Consider the following 21711-nt stretch of genomic DNA (forward strand, 5'->3'; position numbering starts at 1 on the left):
TCTCTGATGATAGGGAGTGTAATTGACCTGTGGCCCAGCTGCAGCAGTTTGAAATCCATCACTGTGCTTGCTCTGTTCAGAGGCCACTCTCCCTACCGGTTGCTCATAGCCAGTAAATAATTGAGCTCAGCAGAGATACTAAGACAAATCCATTTCTGAGACAATCAGGACTGCTCTGATGGGGGACTTTGGCTCAAGGACTCCCCGGTGACCTTGCAGAAGTCTCTTAGAACCACCATGCAGTCTAGAATGCTTTCACCCAACCGTCATTTCTTTCTGCATCTTTCTTTTTCATCCAGAAATCCACATGCAAGTGTAGGATTGTGAACATACCTAGGGTTGTGCACATGCCCAGGAAACATCTGAGAAGGCCCTAAGCTTTCACTTCTCACTAACCTTGAGGCTTTAAGCAAGCAGAAAGTGAAAGCTAAGATGAAGTTGTAAACTGCCTGGCTAAGTGTCTGAGACATGCTCCAACACACACACACAGAGCTTTTCTGCAAAGAATAGGAGATTTACTGGTTCCAGGTATCTAAGAAAATCTTTGTGTAATAATTAGCTGCCTAATAACCAACCTGAGGAGAAATTTCAGTAGTCACACATGACAAAGAATACAGACTTTACTGAATTAGTCTAGAAACTCCACTAAAAAAACCAAACAACAAAACATGAGATACCACTATGAACTTATTAGAATGGCCAAAATCCCGAATATTGACAACACCAAATGCTGGCAAGAATGTAGAGAAGAATCTGATTTGAAGATTTCCCAAATAATATTATCTAAAATTTCCAATAAAAATTGAAACATACAAAAGGAAATAAGGAAGTATGGCTGATACACAGGAAAAGCAGCAGTCCATAGGAACTGTCTCTGAGGAAGCTCCAATGTTAGACTTACTAACCAAAACTTTGAAACTGATATTTTTTTAAAGTATTTTCCAGTTTTTATTTTTCCTCCTGAAGTAAATCAAGGAGAGTTCATCTGAACTCCTGTGAAACCCTTTGTTATTGAATGCTGTAATCAATTTACAGTCAAATTTTTAAATATTTCCTGTTGTTAAAACTAAACTAATTTTATACAAAGACTCAATTGTACCTCCCTTTATCTTAATCTAGAGATCTTTGATATTTCAAATTCACTGAAAAATACCAAATCAGAGATTAAATAATTAAGATTTCTCCCTTTAAAAAGCCAACAAAAATATTAACATTACTTTTCTTTGAGGAGAAAGGTCTTTCATTGATTATATGCATTTGTATCTTTTAAAAAAAAGCATACGTAACATAGTTTAAAAGAAACAATGATAAAATAGCACTATAGCATATACACACACTTAGTTCAGTGTTAAATTGTATAAGTATGTATTAAAGAGTTGAAAGATGAAGAGTATTGATGCCCTCTGAAAGCAATTCTTACCTGGCAGCAGAATTGTGTTTTTAAGTCAGATTTTAAAAAAAAAAAAGAAACCAAGAATCTTGCTCACGGATAATTTCCTTTGCTAGTTAACCCCGTCACCACAGGTATCATTCCTGTCCTGCTTGCTTAACTAAATTGTTCTCCTTTGAAATCAATGGAAGAAGCTATGTGCATGAGAGTGAAAAAAAGAGTTAAAGAGTATAGGGCTCTTGAATAATCATTTTTTAGAATAAAAATATGAATATTATGAAAACAAAATAATAGATACAGAATGTTAGCATTGCAAGGTTCTCCAGATATAATGCAGTCTAGTGAGTTTCCCCCTCATTGTTTAGAGCCCTGTGGCTTCACGGTCATGGCTCCTGGGTGAACCCCAGCTGGTAGGAATCTCTTGCCCTCACTTGTACCAGAAGAGATCCATTTTATCTGAATTATATATTTATATAAATACACTTATACATCTCTATCTGCTTACTCTGATCACTCCCCTTGCATCTTACATAATATTGTGAAACTGATATTTTAGCACGTTCAAAAAACTAAAGGAAATCATGCCTAAAGAACTAAAGAAAATATGAGAATGATGTCACCAAATAGAGAATATAAACAAAGAGATATAAAGTATTTTTTAAAAGAATGAAATAGCAATTCTGAACCTAAAAAAATAAAATAACTGAAATGAAAAATTCACTAAAGGGGCTAAACAGCAGATTTAAGGAAGCAGAAGAAAGAATCAGCAAACTTGAAGATAGTTCAATTGAAATTATTCAATCTGAGGAAAAGAAAGTGTCAGAGTTATGTGACTCAAGAAAGAATCAAATGAGGGGCCGGGCCCAGTGGCGTAAGTGGTTGAGTGTGCGTGTTCCGCTGCGGCAGCCCGGGGTTCGGCAGTTCGGATCCCAGGCACACACCGACACACTGCTTGGCAAGCCATGCTGTGGCAGCATCCCATATAGAGTGGAGGAAGATGGGCACGGATGTTAGCCCAGGGGCCAGTCTTCCTCAGCAAAAAAGAGGAGGATTGGCAGATGTTAGCACAGGGCTGATGTTCTTCAAAACAAAAAAAAACCAAAAAAAACAAAAACAAACAAAGGACATTGCTGGCTTTGAAGATATAAGGGGGCATGCGCCAAAAAATAATGCAGACAGTTTCTAGAAGCTGAAAAGGCAAGGGAACAGTTTCTCTCCTACAGCCTGCAGAAAGGAACACAACTATGTAAACATCTTGGTTTTAGCCCTGTGAGACCTACTTAGACTTTTGGCCTACAGAAATGTAATATAAAAAAATGGGGTATTTTAAACCCGTAAGTTTGTGGTAATCTGTTACAGCAACAACAGAAAACTAATCCAGATTTGAAAAAACATTCTCCAGAACTGACTATATGTTAGGCCACAAAACAAGTCACAATAAATATAAAAGGAGTGAAATCATATAAAGTACGTTCTCTGGCCACAAAAGAATGAAATTTAAAATCAATAACAACAGCAGATTTGGAAAATTCTGAAATCTATGGAAATTAAACAACACTCTCCTAAATAACCAACGTGTCAAGGAAGAAATCACAATATAAATTAAAAAATATTTTGAAACGGATAAAAACAAAAACTTATCAAAACTGAAGGGATACAGAGAAAAGCATGCTGAGAGCTAAAATTATTTCTGTGACTATATTAAAAAAGAAGAAAGATCTCAAAATCAATATCATAATCTTTTACCTTTAATAAACCAGAAAAAGAAAGAAGAGCAAACTGAATCCAAAGCAGACTGAAGAAATAAATAATAATGACTAGAGAGGAAATAAATAAAATAAAGAATAGAAAAATAACAAAGAAACTCAATAAAACCAAAGTTGTTTTTCTTTTGAAAATATCAACAAAATTGACAAATATTTAGGTGGACAGCCCAAGAAAAAACAGAAAAGACTCAAATTATTAAAATTAAGACTGAAAGAGGAGTGAAATCATACAGTATTCATCTTTCTCCATCTGACTTATTTCGCTTAGCATAATACCCTCAAGGTCCATCCATGGTGTTGCAAATTGCAAGATTTCATCTTTTTTATGGCTGAGTAGTTTACAGCGAACAAGTTGTATTGTATATATATGTACCACATCTTTATCCATTCACCTGTTGATAGGAACTTAGGTTGCTTCCAAATCTTGGTTATTGTGAATAATGCTGCAACGAACAATAGGGGTGCATATATCTTTTCAAATTAGTGTTTTTGTGTTCTTTGGATATATACCCAGCACTGGAATAACTGGATCATATGGTAGTTCTATTTTTAATTTTTTGAAGAATCTCCATACTGTTTTCCACAGTGGCTGCACCAATTTACACCTGAAATTTATATAATGTTAGAAACCAATGTTATCTCAATAAAGTAAATTTTTAAAAAATGAAAGAGGAGATGTTACTACTAATTTTAGAGAAATAAAAAGGATTATAAGGCAATATTAAGAATAATTGCATGCAAACAAATTAGATAACATAGTCAAAATGGACAAATTCTCATAGTGACACAAACTATCAAAACTGACTCAAGAGGAAACAGAAAATCGGAATGGACCTATAACAAGTAAACAGATTGAATAAATAATCAAAAAAGTTTCCACAAGGAAAAGACTAGGACCAGAGAGCTTTCTTGATGAATTATACCAACCATTTTAAAAAGAAGATTTTGGGCCGGCCCCGTGGCTTAGCGGTTAAGTGCTCGCGCTCCAATGCTGGGGACCCGGGTTTGGATCCCGGGTGCGCACCGGCGCACCGCTTCTCCGGCCATGCTGAGGCCGATTCCCACATACAGCAACTAAAGGGATGTGCAGCTATGACATACAACTATCTACTGGGGCTTTAGGGGGAAAAAATAAATAAATAAAATCTTAAAAAAAAATAAAATAAAATAAAAAGAAGATTTAGGGAGAGAAGTCAAGATGGCGGCATAAGCAGACTCAGAACTCACCTCCTCCCGTGGACACAGCCAATTTACAACTACTCATGGAAAAATTAACCCTGAAACAGAACTGAAAACTGGATAAGAGGAACTCCTGCAACAAAGGACAATCCTAATTGAAGTGGAAGAGGCAGAAACTCCCTTCTGGAGAGAAAAAACGCCGCCTTCACAAGCCGCCAGCTTCAAGGCTGCCAGGGAGGAGAACACAGGTACGCAGCCTCCCTATAGGAGCGGGGCCCTGAGCCGGGGAGCGCCACCGCTGTGGGCATTTTGTGGACCCAGGACAATCGAGACAAGTGGCATAATATCTGACTTTGCCTGCTAATAATTATTGGGGAGTACCCCCAGAAATGCTGGTTCACAAAGAAATTAAAACCGGCTCTTAAAGGGCCAACGCGCAAACTCACTCATTTCAGAAAGCAACCTAAAATCACCAGAAAGAAAGGTGCACAGTGTTTTGGTGAGAAGAGACTCACCTGATAGGCCCTGAGTGCATCTTGGTGAGAGGTGGGACCTCTCCGGGGACTGGGACATTGGCAGCGGCCATTGTTGTGGCCTGGTGTGGCCGTGCTGACACAGAAGCCATTGGAGTTATCCCTGGAGCCTGCTAGCCAAAGTCTGCAGCACCCACTAGAGCACCGATTTAATCCAGCTCAGCCAGGGCAGGCAGCCCACCCTAGAGACTGGCCCCAGGCAACTTGTGGGCCTGCATAGATTGGTGACTGGATTCTCTGTAGCCTGGCAACTGAGCCCACTTCAGTGGGGCAGGGTGTGCACAAGGAGTGGGTGGAGAGTGTGGGGCGGTGGTGGAGTGTGTGGGGCTCCTGCTGTGGAGATACTGGGTCCACGTTGGGAGGTCGGGGTGTGCACACAGGGCAGGATTGTGTTGACTGTGTGTAGACCTGTGGGTGGCAGGGCTTGTCAGCTGCAGAAGACTTGTGCTTCTCAAACACCCACAGAGGGGGTTTGCCCCACCTTCCAAAGCCTGAAACAATTGGGTGCTGCCATGCTTGAGGCCAGCCCCAACCAGCTGCAATCTTCAGAGAGCTGGCAAGAGACCAAAAGGCTGGAGGCTTATAGCAATTGTAAGGCCCTGAGCCTAACAACCTGCCATGCTGGGGGCCTACTCACTTAAAAGAAATACTGCAACACAAATGTGGTATTAGAACTTGCAGCCAACTGTGCTGGGGCTCCCCACACCTGATTAAGAGACTGAAAGGCCCACAACAGCTACAAACAGCTGAGCATTACAACAGCTGACCAGGAGCATAACTCGGCCTACCTGGGTGCAAACAGGGAGAGCAAACAGGCCACAACAGAAGGACACACGTAGCCCACATAGGAGTCAGCCCTGGAACATTGAGAACTGAGGGAAGCACACTGAAGGCCTCCTAAGGCATCGCTTATATAAGGTCACCTATCCAAGAGCAGGAGACGTAGCTAACCTACCTAAAACGTAGACACAAGCACAGGGAAAGAGGCAAAATGAGGAGGCAAAGGAACACATTCCAAGTAAGGGAACAGGACAAAACCCCAGAAAAGGATCTAAGTGAAACAGAAATGAACAACCTACCTGACAGACAGTTCAAACAAAGAGTGTTAAGGATACTCACTGATCTGGGGAGAAGAATAGATGAACTCAGTGAGAATGTCAACAAAGAAATGGAAGATATAAAAAAGAACCAATCAGAAATTAAGAATACAATACTGGAAATGAAAAATTCACTAGAGGGACTCAAAAGCAAAGTAGGGGATACAGAAGAATAGATCTGCGAGCTGGATGAAAGACTAGAAGAAATTACCCAAGCTGAACAGGTAAAAGAGAAAAGAATTAAAAAGAGTGAGGACAGTCTAAGGGAACTCTGGGACAACATCAAGCGCACTAACATCCGTGTTATAGGTGTCCCGGAAGGAGAAGAGCGAGACAAGGGGGCAGAGAATCTATTTCAAGAAATAATAGAAGAAAACTTCCCTAACCTAAGGAAGGAAACAGACATCCAGGTACAGGAAGCACAGAGAGCCCCAAACAAGATAAACCCAAAGAGGACCACACCAAGACACATCATAATCAAAATGTCCAGAATTAAAGATAAAGAGAGAATCCTAAAAGCCACAAGAGAAGGTCAAGTTACATACAAAAGAAACTCCATAAGACTATCAGCTGACTTCTCAGCAGAAACCTTACAGGCTAGAAGAGAATGGCATGATATATTTAAAGTGCTAAAAGGAAAAAAACTTACAGCCAAGAATACTCTACCCAGCAAGGTTATCATTCAAAATGGAAGCAGAGATCAAAAATTTCCCAGACAAGCAAAAATTAAAGGAGTTTGTCACCAAGAAACCAGTGCTCCAAGAAATGTTAAAGGGACTGATTTAAGGGGAAAAGAGAAGAACACAAATAGGAAAATTTATCTATTTCCATGATAAGAGGGTAATGGATACAAATGCACCAAAAAGAGGTTAGACATGATATCAAAAACATAAAAGGAGGGAGGAAGGGAGTTATAGAGTAGAGCTTTGAGACAGGGGTCAAACTAAACAGACCATCAATTCTGTATAGAAGAAGAAAGGAACAGAGATTTATTCCAGGTATGCAGGGATTGTTTAACATTCGCAAATCAATCAATGTGATACACCACATTAATAAAATGAAGAATAAAAATCACATGATCATCTCAATAGATGCAGAGAAAGCATTTAACAAGATCCAGCATCCATTTATGATAAAAACTCTGAATAAAATGGGTATAGAAGGAAAGTACCTCAACATAATAAAGGCCATATATGACAAACCCATAGCTAATATCATCCTCAATGGTGAAAAACTGAAAGCTATCCCTCTAAGAATAGGAAGCAGACAAGGATGCCCACTCTCACCACTCCTATTTAACATAGTATTGGAAGTCCTAGCCAGAGCAATCAGGCAAGAGAAAGAAATAAAAGGGAATCAAATTGGAAAGGAAGAAGTGAAACTGTCACTATCTGCAGATCACATGATTTTATACATAGAAAACCCTAAAGAATCCACCAGAAAACTTTTAGAAGTAATAAACGAATATGGGAAAGTTGCAGGATACAAAATCAACATACAAAAATCAGTTGCATTTCTATACACTAACAATGAAGTAGCAGAAAGAGAAATTAAGAATACCATCCCATTTACAATTGCAACAAAAAGAATAAAATACCTAGGAATAAACTTAACCAAAGAGGTGAAAGAGTTGTACAGCAAAAACTATAAAACACTGCTGAAAGAAATTGAAGAAGACACAAAGAAATGGAAAGATATTCCATGCTCCTGGATTGGAAGAATTAACATAGTTAAGATGTCCATACTTCCTAAAGCCATCTATAGATTCAATGCAATCCCTATCAAAGTTCCAACAACATTTTTTCACAGAAATAGAACAAAGAATCCTAAAATTTATATGGAACAACAAAAGACCCCGAATAGCTAAAGGAATCCTGAGAAAAAAGAACAAAGCTGGAGGTATCACACTCCCTGATTTCAAAATATACTACAAAGCTATAGTAACCAAAACAGCATGGTACTGGCACAAAAACAGACACACAGATCAATGGAATAGAATCGAAAGCCCAGAAATAAACCCACACATCTATGGACAGCTAATCTTTGACAAAGGAGCCAAGAACATACAATGTAGAAAAGAAAGTCTCTTCAACAAATGGTGTTGGGAAAACTGGCTAGCCACATGCAAAAAAATGAAAGTAGACCCTTACCTTAGACCATACACAAAAATTAACTCCAAATGGATTAAAGACTTGAATGTAAGACCTGAAACTGTGAAACTTCTAGAAGAAAACATAGGCAGTACGCTCTTCGACATGGGTCTTAGCAACATATTTTCAAGCACCATGTCTGACCGGGCAAGAGAAACAATAGAAAAAATAAACAAATGGGACTACATCAAGCTAAAAAGCTTCTGCACAGCAAAGGAAACCATCAACAAAACGAAAAGACAACCTAACAATTGGGAGAAGATATTTGCAAACCATACATTTTTTCACAGAAATAGAACAAAGAATCCTAAAATTTATATGGAACAACAAAAGACCCCGAATAGCCCCCAAATTTGGAGATTAACGGCTTAATCTCCAAAAAATATAAGGAATTCATGCATCTCAACAACACAAAACTACCAACCCAATTAAAAAATGGGCAAAAGACCTGAACAGACATTTCTCCAAAGAAGATATACAGATGGCCAACAGACACATGAAAAGATGTTCAAAATCATTAACTATCAGGGAAATGCAAATCAAAACTACAATGAGATATCACCTCACGCCCGTCAGAATGGCTATAATTAACAAGACAGGAAACAACATGTGTTGGAGAGGATGTGGAGAGAAGGGAACTCTCATACACTGCTGGTGGGATTGCAAACTGGTGCAGCCACTATGGAAAACAGTATGTAGATTCCTCAAAAAATCAAGGATAGAACTACCATATGATCCAGCTATTCCACTGTTGGGTATTTATCCAAACAACTTGAAAACACCAACGCATAAAGATACATGCACCCCTGTGTTCATTGCAGCGTTATTCACAATAGCCAAGACTTGCAAGCAACCTAAGTGCCCATCAAGGGACCAATGAATAAAGAAGCTGTGGGATATATACACAATGGGATACTACTCAGCCATAAGAAACGATGAAATCCAGCCATTTGTGACAACATGGATGGACATTTCGGGTATAATGCAAAGTGAAATAAGTCAGAGGGAGAAGGTCAAATACCGTATGATTTCCTTCATTAAGTAGTAGATAATAACAACAATAAACAAACACATAGAGACAGAGATTGGATTGGTGGTTACCAGAGGGGAAGGGGGATGGAGGAGGGCGAAAGGGATAATTCAGCACATGTGTGTGGTGATGGGTTGTAGTTGGTGTTTAGGTGGTGGACATGATGTGGTCTATGCAGAGGTGATGTGAACCTGAGATTTGTACAGTGTTGTGAACCAATGGTACTGCAATAAACAAAAAATTAAAAAAAAAGATAAAAAGAAGATTTAACACTGATCTTTCACAAACTCTTCCACATAATAGAAGAGGAAGGAACAATTTCAGTTTATTCTATGAGGTCAGTACTACCCTGATACAAAAATAAGACTAAACATTACAATCAGAGAAAACTATAAACCAATATCCCTTATGAACATAGAACGAAAATCCTCAAAAAAATATTAGCAAATCAAATCCACCAACATATGCACAGGATCATATGGGAGTCAGGCCAGCAAAATGGTGGAACAGAAACATTGAAAAACAAGCAGGAACTGTCAGAATCAATTTTCTTAGAACTCTGGAAAACAGTCAAAGGTTTTCAGCAAACAAGTGAACATTAAATCAAGAAAAAGGCAATTTAGAAATGGTAGGAAATCTTTTGTCATTTTTCCTTGCCCTTACTCCACCCTCTCCCTGGCTCAGCAGTGTCAGGCCCTTGCACCTGGTTCTGGAGAGAGCAGAGCTGATCTTATTTGCAAATTGTAGTGTTTATCTGTTCTAATCTGCACGGGGCTACCTGAAAGACTGACATAAGTTGCCATCTCTTTTGTGCCTGACTAAAAACTCACTTAGGGCAGAAAAATGGCAGGCATTACTCAAAAACATTGTAAGCCTAAAGAAAAATCCACAGCCAACTGGGGCCATAGATTACGGTTGCGCATACAATAGACCACCTACAGCCTGGCAGGAAAAATCTGGAGAGAGAGTCCCTTTGGGAAATAAGGACATTCAACAGCACCTGTGTACACATGCACGTCCCAAGACAAGATGCATGCTCAGAAAAGAGGATGACATGATTCAGCTAAATTTTCTGGCAGTATATAAAAAAAGATCATCTTTGCTGTGGTTTCCAATAACATGTTCCTCATTTCCTTCTGAGCCTTAGCCAGAAGTGCCTTTAATGTTCATATTTCCACCAACATTCTGTTTATGATGACAGGCAATATATGTATTCCCTAAGGTGATACAGGCTTTCTCGACCATGTTTCTCATTTATCCTGAGCCCTTTCTGGAGGAATCTTTAACATCCTTATTTCTATCAACATTCTGTTCAAGGAAATCTGAGCTTTTTCTATGATGTTTCTCAAATTCCTTCCAGCCTCTACCCACAACTCAATCCCAAAGCCACTTCTACAGTTTTAGTATTTGTTAGAGCAGCACCCCATTTCCTGGTACATAAATCTGTATTAGTTTCCTATGGCTTCTATAACAAATTACCACAAACTGCATGGATTATTTAAGAATAAAAAAATTTATCCTCTCACAGTTCTGGGGGCCATAAATCCAAAACCAAGGTGTCAGCAGGACTATGCTCTCTCTGGAGGATCTAAGGTAGAATCTGTTCCTTGCCTCTTCTAGCTTCTGGTGGGTGACAGCATTCCTTTGCTTGTGGCCATTTCACTCCAATGGAATCTCACTCTACCTCTCTTTTATAAGGACACTGGTGATGGCATATAGGGCCCACCTGGATAACCCAGGATGAGCTCCTCATCTCAAGATTCTTAACTTAATTGCACCCGCAAAGATCCTTTTTCTAAATAAGGTAACACTTATATGTTCCAGGAATTAGAACCTGATGTCTTTTGGGCCATCATTCAACCTGCTACATTCTTTAAAAGAGGAATCAGCTTTAATTAGAGAGAAATTATAAAGCAAACTCTTGGCCCTACAATCACTTGACCTATTCAGTTTCTCTGTTGTAAATAGCTGTCTCTGAGCTGATAAGCTGAAAGATACAAATTATTTATAATGCGTGGATATAAACAAAAAAATCACTTACTATTAAAATTGAGAAAAAAATTAAAATAAGATTAATTTGGCTTATTATGTGTTCTTAAGTTTACATAACAAATTTCTCTGTACTGAATGTTTGCTAATTGAATGTTTTTGGCATTCAATAGAGTTCTCTTATTGTTAGATTGTTTTACTTCACTTCCTGTCTTTATCCACATGAAATGTAAATATCTAAGCTTTAGTGAAACCAAGGCTATCGGATTGGTTTCTTATTTTATTATCGAAAATATGTTTTAGATAAGTTAAGTGTAAAGTGGGTTGTGGTAGGGTACAAACATACCTGACAGAATGGAAAGGCTAAATAGGATAGAGCAGAATGGGGCACAGAAGGCTCAGGTAAGGTGAGACGAGGCAGGGAAGGGCAATAAATAAGTTAAGTCTGTAAAGAAATCTTGAGTCTATGATGAAACTAAAAAGAGAATATTCCCATTAATTGATTAATAAGAATTATGTGGAATATAGTTGTAATTGATATGAGTTTTCAATATTGGTAGCACATAGTAAACATGTCTAAAGATTGATTATTGCCAATTTTAAGAGTCCTATATCCAGGTGCTCATCAATACTCATGTTACCAATCACAGAATTTTGTTTTACCATTTGTCCTTAAACCTATGAAGTTTGTTTTAATAGTATACTATAAATAAATCCATGCATATTGTCATAGCTAATCTCCATATATTCATAATTTAATAGTGTTTATCAACTTGAGTGTTAATAATCACATATGGAATTTGTGGAAATGTATATTCTAAGTTTCCTCCTGTAACAACAGGTGTGATAGGTTGGTGCTATATTATTCTCACCATATTTTTGCAATCAGGAAAAGGGAAAACTCATTTTGTTGTGCAAAGGTCTAGGAGGAGCCATTAATATCACATCTGTCATTAGCTACATCTATTACAAAGGAAAGAATGTTCTTCTCTGAGATAGAGAGTTGGAGAATAGGAATATATTCAGTGGGTGCAATTCTCTCTTTCCAACTAGTAGATGTATTTTCCTCTTTTTTAATGTGCCTAGCATTAGGCAACTAATGCTAGTGTACAACTTAGTATAAACCACAAATGTAGGCTACTGCCTTGGTTAAGGACTACATCATCTCATCCTTGGACTATTGTAAAAATGTTCTAAGTGGTCTCCCAGAGTATCATCTCTCTCCCATCTGTTCTTCATAGCACTACTCTGTGTAAAATCTTTCAGTAGCTCCCAGTGCCTACAGGATAATCAAAACACCTTAGAATGGAATGGAAGAGCTCCATTCTAGACGACTAGTTATGCCCCAAAATCTAATCTCCCCTTCTTGGCCAAATGGCCACACACTCAGTAGAATCTACATTTCCCAACCTCCTGTGCAGCTAAGTGTAACCATATGACTAAGTTCAGGCCAATGGAATGTGAATGTAAGTAATGTATGCAAGATCTGAGTCATTTTCACCTGAAAGACAAATTAATTTCTCTGGATTTTGATTTTTTATCCTTCTCAAAGGCTAGCTTGAACCTGTGGAGAAGATCAACACCTTAGGAGAGGGTGGAGCAATACGATGGAAGGAAACATTTTTTCTTCTCTCTGTCCACCAATTCTGGAATTGAGAATTAAATAAACATAAATCTGGTATTGTGAATACCATTGTGGAATCCACTGTAATTGTGGATGTCTTTGTTAGAGTAGTGTAACCTTTAAACTAACTAATGAATTAACTATTTTCTGATGCTCTTCCTTATTTAGCTGTGTCTGGCTCACAATGTGTTTCTTGAATGAATGAATGGTGATGACTATTACTGACCCATCATGTGGGGGCAGGCATATGCTATTGAATATATAAAAACAAATATTATCTGTTATATTTTGTTACATTCAATTCTTATTTCTAGTTTATGCTTCAATTAATGTAGATGTTTTTGTATGATTGCCACTTTTTCACAAGATCTTTGTTAGGGGTCCAGCTTCTATAAAAATAGATTTGGCAGTATGACCAAGAGTATTAATCTATCCCCATTCTCCTGCCACAATCTGTCTAATGGTACCATTGGAATTATATCCTCTGTATCAATTACAGGGTCTCTAGGAGGTTCTAGTTTAGATAACAGTTAACACATTAAGTCACTCTCACCCATCTACACTCTGAAATGAATTAGTCTTGATGTTACTTTCAAATACTACAGTTGGGGTTCACAGGCTCCAAATAATAAGGAATATGACAGGAAAATTTGATTAGATGGAAAGTCAGAAAAAGCAGTCCAGGCCATGGAGCACTGCTGGGAGAACACAGATCTAGCCAGGCCCCAACTCTGTGTTTGTCACCAAGTACTGAATGTCCAAAACTTCTACATAATACATACTCACTAATTCTTATCACTCATATTGAAAGTTATTTGTTATTGGTAGGTTGAAATTTTTCTTTAGGAATAATATTCAATCTTTTGAATATTATCTCACAGACTTTATCCATATTATAAGGGAGCCAAGAGAGAAACTTAAAAAGTAAAAATATGATGGCAATTAAATATAGAAGAAAAAGAGAAATGTTTGCTAGATAATGGTTGATAATATCTTGAATTTAAAATGATATTTTAGTTAAATTAAAAAGATAAAAAAATGAAACATGAACTGGAATAACACTGTCAGGAAGATCATAAGCAATTTACAATGCTGATTCAAGAACATGTCAAAAAGTGAAAAAGATGAATACATTTTAAGAAACAAATGTTTCTTATTTTCATTCTGAAATTGAAGAGTAAAATGATCATATTTGCAGTTTGAATAAAAATTGCTCTGACCTTGTCCATGAATCAGTGTATTAGACAGTAAAAGGATTGACCTCAAGCCCTGTTTTCCCCACTGACAAGTTACTAAATAGAAATAAAATGATTGGGGGCCTTCCCGGTGGCGTAGTGGTTAAGGTTAGGCACACTCCACTTTGGCGGCCTGGATTCGCAGGTTTGGATCTCGGGTGCGGACCTACACCACTTCATTGACTGTGCTGTGGCAGTGACCCACATACAAAATAGAGGAAGATGGGTACAGTTGTTAGCTCGGGGACAATCTTCCTCAGCAAAATAAATAAATAAAAAATAAACAAATAAATAGATAATTAAAAAAAATAAAACAAAATGATTGTCCATAATAAAGTTGTTATTCTCTTTAAAGGATCTTGACCTTTCCATACAAAAAAAGAATAGTCTTACTGGTGAATTTTCAAAATATATTATTGGCCATTGATTGTATTCATTTAAAGTTAGTGTTAAAAACCTCATTATGAGATGATAAATGATAGGCAGTTGGCAAGCTCACTGATAGGTAATTTTTACTGTCAATTTTAAGTGGAATAACAAGTCACAAATATCTTCCTAGAGATGTCAGAGCCTGTTGGTCATTAAGTATTCAAATCGAGTCCTCTTCCCTGGCATTGCTCATTGATGAAATCCCTCCTCTTGTCTCTGGTCTGCCACAAGAACTCTTGAGTGTTTTTTTTGTTTGTTTGTTTATTTATTTTTTTCCTCCAAAGCCCCAGTAGATAGTTGTGTGTCATAGTTGCACAGCCTTCTAGTTGCTGTATGTGGGACGCGGCCTCAGCATGGCCAGAGAAGCAGCGCGTCCGTGCGCTCCCAGGATCCGAACCCGGGCCGCCAGCAGCGGAGTGTGCGCACTTAACCGCTAAGCCACGGGGCCGGCCCTCTTGAGTGTTTTGTACCAACTTACAGCTGTCTCTTACCCAGATCTTACCCATGAGATCTACTGAAGAGGATCAGTGATTTTGATAAGTATCACAATACCAGTAGAAAGAGGAAAGAAGATTTAGGTCTTCTTTCCTAGGTATCCTCAACTCCACATAGCCTTTAATTGGGCATACCCCATCACATCAATAAGAGAAACAAATAGTGGCAATCCTCTTTCTCTACCCCAAACCCCTGAATGGTCAACATCATCCCAATGAGAACTATTCCTGGCCTAACTATCCAATAGCCTGCTGTTCACTAAAAAGAATCCTCAGATTTAATCAGTACAATCTATCACCTTTACCACAAACATACTTCCATTATTCCATCTGTGACTTTCTTTCTTTTGCCAGGAATGCCAACCCTTCTCTATTCTACTTACATATCTTGCATCAACTCAATTCCCACCTCCTCTATTGAATCCTTCCCTTAAAATATCAATTATCAATATCTTCCTCCTTTGAGATTCTATAATATTTACAATCTTCACCACTCATGCAGCATGGTTGCATATTTATCTTCTATTGATAAAGTGTTTTATATTAACTAATTCTGTGTTCCAACTACATTGTGTTTGTGTACTTCTGAATCCTCCATAGTATCTAGTACAATGCTCAGCTAATTGACACTCTTGTCCCATGATGATCTATTATCACAAAGCATCTAGAATAATCTTTTTGTAAACATAAGTCAAGTTATTCTGCTCTCCTGTTTTCAAATCCTCCAATGACTTTCCATGACAGGTACAAAAAAATCAAATCTTCTTACCATGGCTTACAATATCCTGTGTGATCAAAGTGGAAAATGATATTAAGGATCAGCCTTAATCCTATGATTAGGACTCCTCTACCAAATTTCCTTCCAATCAAGACTTAACTGTACAACATACCATTCAAATGGAGCCCAGTTCAGCTTGTTGCCCCACTAGGAGGAGTTTGACCAATAAACACATAGAGTGTTATTTTACCAATTCTTTCATTTAAAATATTTATTGAACACCAACTATATACTAGGCTCTGTTCTAGATACTCAGGTATAGTAATAAACAAGAAAATGTCCCTGACTTCTTGGTGCATTCTAATGAAGGCGACCAACTGTCCTGGTTTAAGTAGGAAAAAGAGCTGTCCTGAGATGTGGGACTTAGAGTGCTAAAACTTAGAAAATCTCAGTGCTAAAACCTGGGATGAGTTGATCACTGTAATTCTAATGGAGGAAACAGGCAATAAATATGTACATACAGAGAAAACATCTAATAAATATCTGTTGAATCAATAAATCAATACTAATTGATAAAGAAGAAAAAAAGCTTTTACATATTTCTTAAAACCTCAATTAAAAATCTTGAATTCTGCCTTGTGATTTTCATACAAAATTTACCACATGTATTACTGCATAACAAATTATCCCAAAACTTAGTGGGCTAAAAAAAACCAAGCATTTATTTTCTTATGGTTTCTGAGGGTCAGGAGCCATCTAGGAGTGGCTTAGCTTCGTGGTTCTGGTTCAGGATGTGTCATGAGGTTGCTGTCCAGATGGCAGCTAGGGCTATGGTCATCAGCAGTCTTGACTGGGGCTGTGAGATCTTCTACTAAGATCACTTGCTCTCTTATATTCTTGTTGGAAGGCCTCAGTTCTTCACAGGTTGTTAGCCAGAGGCCTTGGTTACCTACCATGTGGGCCTCTCCATAGGCTGCCTGAGTATTCTCAGCTGGCTTCTTCCAGAGCGAGTGATCATAGAGAACCCCCAAGGTGGAAGCCCTCAGTCTTTTTATAACCTAATATAGGAAGCAATATACCATGTGCCATCATTTCTGTCATATTTTATTGGTGACACAGATCAAACATGATCAAACGTGTGAGAGGACTATATAAAGTTGTATATACAGGGAGATGGGGTTTATTAAGGACCAATTTGGAGGCTGGCTAACACACCTTGGTGCTGTCCCTGATCATCTTTGCTTCTTCCCATACACCAGCAGTTTTAAAATTTAGTGTGCTAAGAAATCCCCTTTTCAAAATATAGAATTTCAGGGCCCATTCCTAAAGATTTTGATCCACTATGTTATGGTTCAGCATCTTTATGAAGCACCCTTGGTATTTCTGATGTAGACGGTGTGAAGACCACACACTGAAAACTATACTGAGAGCACGCCCCCAGAACATATCTATTAGTTCTACAGTTTTAAACTACCTCTTAAATAACGACGACTTCCAGATATACTTTTTTCTAGTCTACCTTCAGCATCATTTCATAGAGATGTTTCACAGGTAGCTCAAATCCATTCATACTACTCCCTACGCACACCATTCCACAGTTGCAACTATCCCTGAATTCCTGAAATTGATTAATAGAAACACCATTTTTTTCAATAGCTCAAGTGAGAACTCCTTTGCTAAAACCCCTCATATCAACAAATCACAAAGTCTGTTGATTCTATTTTATTATTGTTTTTCTACTGGTCTTCTCCTTTTCCCTTGCCAATGCCTTAGTTCAGGCACTTATTTCGTCCTAGATTGCTGCCAATAACCTTTTACCCAGTGTACCTACTGCCAATCCTACCCTTTTCTAATCTGTTCTCTATACTGCTGCCAGAATTTTTTTTCTAGAATGCTAATTTGATCATCTTATTTCCTGCTTAAAACCATTCAATGTTTCCCATTAACTTCTGGATAAAATACAAACTTTATATATAGAAGGTTCTTTTTTACCAAGCCTCTGCCAAAATCTCCAGTTTTGCATCTTGACATTCCACCAATTCTCCAATAACCATAACAGAACTATGTGAAGTTACATAATTCACTGCAATATGTCAAGTCTCCCTGATCTTTTGAAATCTGTAAATTGCTATTCATCCTGGGACTCAGTTCAGGTATCATTTCTTCCAGAAATCTTTTACTACAGTCTTCCACAAAAAACAACACCCTCCTCTTAATCTCTTTCTTTGAATTTGTAGTTTCTTAATTGAGTGCCTGTTAATTAAATGTTCCATAAAATCTTGATTATTGATTGACGATGAATGTGATATGTGAATTATTATCAGAGAATAGAAGAGGAATTTTTAAAAATTATTTTTATATTTTTTATTGAGATCATATTGGATTATAACATTGTGTCAATTTCAGATGTATATTATTATGTATCAATTCCTGTGTAGACTGCATCATGTTCTCCACCAATAGTTTAGTTTTTATCCATCACCATACATATGTGCCCCTTTACTGCTTTCACGCTTCCCTCACCGCCCTCCCCTCTGGTAACCACTAATTTGTCCTCTTTATCCACATGATTGTTTATCTTCCACATAAGAGTAAAATCATATGATGTTTGTCTTTCTCTGTCTAGCTTATTTCGCTTAGCATAATAACCTAAGAGGACTTTTAATTTAGGTTAATGACACATCTTCTTTGATTCTGCACTTAGAGTCATAGAACAATGAAACAGCAGAAATGAAAATGACCTCAAGCTCAGATAACATCTAGTTCTGGTCCCATCCTCATTTTGCACACAAGCAAACTCAGATTTGGAAAATTAGTCTGGTTTGAAATCCATAGGAAGTTGGTGAGAAGATGAGACTAGAATATATTCACATAGACAGCATACATGTATGGAGTATGAGGAATTAAAAAAACACACATATACATCCTTATGCATCCACAATAGAAGACCAGCTTTCACATAACCTGGGATTCAGATATATTTGAGCATATCTGGTAATGATTGGTGAGCAAACTTGAAAAGACATAATTTGCACAAAGTTATGAGGGGTTCTGTTTTTGAGTGTGTGTGAGTCTGTGTGTGTGTGTGTGTGTGTGTGTGTGTGTCTGGCGGAATGAAAGAAAGGGTAGATGGAGGCGATATACCATTTGTTGGAAAAATTGGTCCCTTGACCTTGCCGTATGAGTTAGCATTTGAGCCTTGTAGAGAAATGGGCTTTAGGCAACAGCTCAAGTAGCTGTTTACTAGGGAGACTCTGTGAAATATGGGGGAATCAGTAATACTATTTCAGGACCTGGATGACAAAGCATAACACATATCAGAAGGAAGGACATTTTCCAATTTCTGCAAGGAGTATGACATAGCTTTGGCTCAATCAGGATTCCAAAGGGCAATGTATCACTTTAGCACTCCATGGGCTTGCAGCTGGGAAAGAATTAGGAGATAGTTCCCTGTCATTCATACTATGGATTTGGGAAAAAGACACTGTCAGTTCAGGCTGCAAGAACAAATTATCATAGACTGGGTGGCTTAAACAATAAACATTTATTTCTCATAGTTCTGAAGGAGGAGAAGTCCAAGATCAATGTGGCAGTAGATCAGCTATCTGGTGAGAACTCTGGTTTGCAGATGGTTGTCTTCTCATTGTACACTCACATGGCGGAAAGTATATATAGAGGAAGCAAGTTCTCCCATGTCTCTCCTTATAAGGGCCCTAATGCCATTAGGAGGGCTCTACCCTCATGACCTAATCACTTCCCAAAGGTTTCATCACCAAATATCATCATGCTGAGGATTAGGCTTTCAGCATACGAATTTTGGAGGGGACATAAACATTCAGCCCATAGCAGACACCATGACCAGGTATTATCTTCAAGTTTTTTATTAGACATGGTTCAAAAACAAGGATGGGTATATAACATGGAAATATTGCTTTTGTACATGTGTGAACACCTCAGTTTGGATAAGACTTTTAAGAGATTTGGAGGTACTGAATCAGTAATTGAGGCCATATGGATTGTAATTATTAATTCAACAATATTAAAGGCTGGTAAGGCCTGGAGAAGCTTGGGTTACAGGCCATCTCTGTGGAATCTTTGTGAACCCTAGAGTAGCATATAGTAAATTTGGTGTCTTTAACAGCAGTGACACAATTGTGACTCAGAAAACCTCAGAAAAACCCATATACAATCTTGGGTTCACCTAAGATGTACTTGTTACACCTCCTAATAAGTCAAAGATGTATTATTTCAATTGACCATCTGCTGTTTGCACAGTACTTAAGACTCAGCAAAGGTTCACAGCTACCATAAAGCCATTCTTAGCTAAAAGAGCCTAAATGTATATCCTTATCTCTAAGTTCCTCAAGTACACATTCCTAGCACCACTACATGTAACAACTTATTAGGCCATTTTGCATGTTTTATTATTATTATCGTATTATTACTATTATCATCATATTTTTACTCTTGGCTTTCCAACCCAACCTAAATCCTCTTTAAGGGAAATGGACTATCCTATACCCTATTCAATATTGTGCTTCTTTGAGAACTACTGCGTAGTTGATCATTCCTTATATATCCTATATATTATCTGTCCTATTCTCCAGTTTCTTTGTGCTTGTGATCAATCTCTATTTTGCCTCCCACCAACCTGGATGCAGAACTGAGCCCTACACCACAACAATTGAAAAGAATCCAGTCCTATCTCAAACCCTATTCTTAATTTGATAGTACAGAGTCCTTTCTATAGGCAAGGTAGTAAATTTGTACAAAGGCAATAGTTTATAAGTTGGAGCTACAAAACAGATACCTACATGATACAATTGTTCTTTATTAAGAGTTCACAATCCATTCAGCTCTGAAGTCCTAATGTTCTTAAACATGCAGTAATCCAAAATACAGCACTCACAACGAATTCTGACATGTTGCAATAGATTTCATTTTGAGGGCATGCAAGTGTGAAGAAAGTGCATCATCATTGTAGTATACTGCCTATTATAACTAGACTGCAATTCCATTTCTCACTGTATCTCAAAGGGGGCCATATTGGAATTTCCGGGTGGGAAAAGTGTTTGTTATCTGGGACCCTGTCCAATACTCACTAAATGCTAGTGTGGTACTTCTAGTCAATGGACAATGAAAAACACTACCAAAAACTTCAAACTTCCTCAGATATGCATGATACCTCTTCTTTGAGAATTACTGCAAAGTTAGTAATTTCTGCTAGTTAACAAAGCCTATCTATATTCAATTACTCTGTTGAGGCAACAACCAAGAGCAATGGTATTTAAATGACATTGTTTTGGTGGGAGCTACTAAAAATAATAGAAAGATATACACAGTTTCAAACAATGTACATTAGTCTGTCAACTCCTCAGCAGCATAGTAAAGCCCTTCATAAATAACAAAAAACTTGAGTTTTCCTTATCATTATGCCTTTGATGCAGCTGAGGGAGTCATTAGGGAGTTGAGTAACTCTCCAAAGATGCCAAAATGGTGTGTTGCAGTGTACTTTTGCCATTTTTGCTTCTTACACCTTACATTTGAATATCACTTACAGAGTAATTTAAATGTAATTTGAAGGACAACAACGACTCTGCTAACCATCATTATCGGGCCAGGTTTCCTTGGATTAAGCAAACTCTAATGAATGCTATTTCATTGTTCTTCATTTAACTGATAGTCAACTTGGAACAGCTTAATGAAGTACCTAAAGAGCAAGAGATGCTGAATCTAAGCTCAAAAATCAATTTGCTACAGGCAAGACAGTGTTTCTCTCATGTTGTTACAGATGTCAAGGTATCCAGACTCTGGAATAAACAGAGAAAAAAACTAATTTGCATATCTGTAGGTATCATTTCAAAATATAATGACCATTCCTGTTGGTCATTATGTTGGAAATTAGCATTACAAAATGTGGAGTTGGAACACATCATTCAGAGACCAAACCTGGTAGTTACTCTTGAGTTACTTTCAAAGATGATAAATTAAAATTTCCTTGGAAAAGACACAAAGTGAAATGAATTTGAGAATGTGGTCTTTCTAACTTTCTAAGATCTTCCACATCAGGCCCATTT

General features: G+C 37.7%; 1 long non-coding RNA gene across 1 annotated transcript in view; it reads right to left on the reverse strand.

Annotated features, from left to right (window-relative positions):
• Nucleotides 1-18766: 18766 nt before the first annotated feature.
• LOC147911814 (uncharacterized) overlaps nucleotides 18767-21711 on the reverse strand; it is a 48269-nt gene continuing 45324 nt past the window's right edge. Inside the window, exon 3 of the long non-coding RNA XR_015550668.1 lies at nucleotides 18767-21444. This is a non-coding gene — a long non-coding RNA (uncharacterized LOC147911814). The remainder of the gene's footprint in view (nucleotides 21445-21711) is intronic.

This window comes from Ceratotherium simum, chromosome X, assembly GCF_057802395.1.
Source record: "Ceratotherium simum simum isolate JZ-2026a chromosome X, ASM5780239v1, whole genome shotgun sequence".
In the NCBI taxonomy this organism is placed as follows: Eukaryota; Metazoa; Chordata; class Mammalia; order Perissodactyla; family Rhinocerotidae; genus Ceratotherium; species Ceratotherium simum.